Raw genomic sequence first — 3,033 nt, 5'->3', positions numbered from 1 at the left:
TGACACTAGCGAGCATCACCCTGAACTGTGGCATGTGACCACACTTCCAAATTCTGTTTATTGATGCCGAATCAAAGGCAACTTACATTTTATAATACAAACCTTTGGAAATTCATTATTCAGTAGTCCCAGTATCTGGAATACAGGCCATTGTCACCTGCAGTCACAGGGCTGGTCTGACCCATTCGCTCATTGTTGTTAGCGACTTTATTACCGGATAAATTACTTCTGAGGGTTCTTCTCTTATCTGAGCAGCTGCTCTGCCGTGTATGAAAAAACTAATTTCACTTTCTAAGCTTTTTCTCCTCATAAGGCCCCATCTGCTTTGATAGAGTCTCATTCAGACACACTAAGACGGAACTCTTCGTATCAATTTATTATCTCAGGAATCTCAATAAACAAGACGCTCTCACTGTGTTCTTCTTTAGGGCTGAGGCAGGCCTAGCATCGTTCTGGGGAAGAACATCCCGTTCAGCCTTGTGTTACAGAAGCTGGAGCCCTCTTAAGCTGTTTGTTGATAGTTCTTCCGTTTTATACTGAGTGGGTTACTATCGTGGGGAAAGTTCTAGAGAAGTAAAATAAAGTTAGGATGTGTTTCCCTCAGAGGACACCTCTGAGTGCCCTGGGGCTCTTCTTCATACTTCCATGCCTGTACCATGAGATGGGTAAAGAGACCAGAGGTAAAGTGAGACTATGACCCCAGCCAACCCCCAGGGGGGATAACCATCACAATTCCTCATGAAAGAAGAAGTCATTGCCAACCAGATGTGGTGTCGAATGTCACCCGTATGACACCAGCAGTTGGCAGTCGAAGGCAGCAGGATCAAGCATTCAGTGACATCCTCAACTGTGCAAACAGCTCAAGGCCAGCTTAAGCTACATGAGACCCAATCTCAGTCATACTCAAAAGGAAAGCAAAATGATTTTTGTCCTTAGCAGCGCTGAACAGTTGCAGCAGAGGGTGGCGTGTATGTGTGTGTGTGTGTGTGTGTGTGTGTGTGTGTGTGTGTGTGTGTGAATCCATTTCTTTTTTGAGAAAATAGTTTTCTCTAGCTTTAATCCCTTCTCTATGCCAGGTCTTTTGGTGTCTGTGTTGCTTTGGGATTGTAGGGCTGCTGTGTGTTAGTGGCTAGAGTAAGGGACAAAGAAAAGCCTGGCAGATCCTGGGGAAGGTGGAGAGGGGATGGTGCGGGTGCCTGCTAAGGCCCGAGCAGAAGCATGCAGGAAGGAGAACAGTGGGACACCAAACTTCCTTGCAGTCACACATAGCATGAAGTCTGACCCTTGCTCCCTTAAGAGAACTACAGAGAGTAGAAAAATTATATACTGTTAACATCATCGATTATAAATCTAAATTATATTCTGGTCAGTCCAGAATCTGCACTAATGAGCCCCAGGCACAAACAAGGCCAAAGCATTCATGCTTAGCCACATTTCATCCTTTGTGTGTGTGTGTGTGTGTGTGTGTGTGTGTGTGTGTGTGTGTGTGTGTGTGCCTGTTCTATTGGTGGTTAGCTAGGTGGAAGGGACAGAGGAGAAGGTACTTTACATAAAGGAAACTAGAAAGATTTCGAAGACCCACAAACCTTTTTGCAGGGGATTTTACCTCTTACCTCCCCTCCCGCCAGAAACCCTAGCTGCTTACACAGCACGGTGCCTGAATAAGGTTTCCCCAGCTTCTGATCTAGGCAAAGAGCTATGACAGTCAATGGCTGCTGAGGGGAAATCAGTTTCCTCCAGTGATGTACCCACGGGTAGGTTTCCCAACCTCAAGCAGTCAGCCATAAACACACGTGCATATTGGTCATAACAACTGGACTCAGTAGGTTGTACTCGCAGGTGCGTGTGTGCCTGTCTAGGTCCAAAGGAAACTCCAGTTCCTCAAACTCCAAAGGGCAGTCCAGTGAGTTCATCCTGGACTATTTCTGGTTGGTTCTGAGGAAAGCCAGCGTTCCTCAGGAACTTGTGAAACTAGATTTTCATTTAACTGAAGGAATCATTTCCCTATCTCTGGCAGAAAGGACGTACAGCTACCTGTGGTGCCTCTTGGCGTACCAGAGCTCCTGCTGACCTCCAGGCTCCCTCAGCACCACAAGTTCCTGTTGCACATTAGAATCCAGGCTGGCACCCTGCCCTCCTCCCCTCTCCCCTACCTTATGTTCCTTCTAGCTCACAGAATTTCCTTCCCAACACTACTCACTGTCCTTATGCCCTCCACTGGATGTGCATGTGTGGTGTGTCTGTCTGTCTGTCTATCTGTTTTGCTTGCTCCTCTCACTATGCCTTTCCTATTTTCTACCCCTTGCTGTTTTTCCCTCTCTTGTACATAGTCCTGGCTCTCTGATGGCCATATTCAGAGCATTTCTTTCTCTGTCTGCTCTGGACTCTTCCAGAGGCCTGTGGATGTTATCTTTCTCATATCTCCAATATAAACCTTCCCCCTAATCATACCATGGAGTGGTCATGTCATCAGTTTATACGTGTGTGTGTGTGTGTGTGTGTGTGTGTGTGTGTGTGTGTGTGTGTACGAGTAACAACAATAATCACAGAAGAAGTCATAAACTTGACTCAGGGCAGTGGTGGGAACATGGGGAGGAGTTGGAATGGAGGCTGTGGAAATAATATAAACACAATATACTCATGTATGAAATTCTCTAAAAATTAAAGATTTTTCTAGCTTCTGGCTTTTATACAAGCCATCGCTCAGCTCTTCAGCTAATTGATACAGCTGTTCCTCAGCGGCCAGTGAGGGAGGAAGGACCATTCCTCAGAACCTGATCAACTCAGCGTTTGGCGTCATAGGTCTTTAAGGTGGGCGGAATTTTGTTAGCTTCATCTTTCCTTTCTCCCACCGTCTTTTCTCATCTTCGTCTTTCCTGCTCACCTGCTTCTTCCTCTCTGGTATCCTCGATCCTAAGACATTTCCTGCTCATTATTTTTCGAGCTGTGTTACTATTTTAACTACCAGTGTCCTCTGGTCCCTCTTGTGGCCTGCAAGCTGTGTCCATCGTTGGTGGTGTGGAGGACGTGAAG

The sequence above is a fragment of the Rattus rattus genome, chromosome 7 (genome assembly GCF_011064425.1).
Source record: "Rattus rattus isolate New Zealand chromosome 7, Rrattus_CSIRO_v1, whole genome shotgun sequence".
Taxonomy (NCBI): domain Eukaryota; kingdom Metazoa; phylum Chordata; class Mammalia; order Rodentia; family Muridae; genus Rattus; species Rattus rattus.
Note: the sequence above shows the minus strand (reverse complement) of the source record.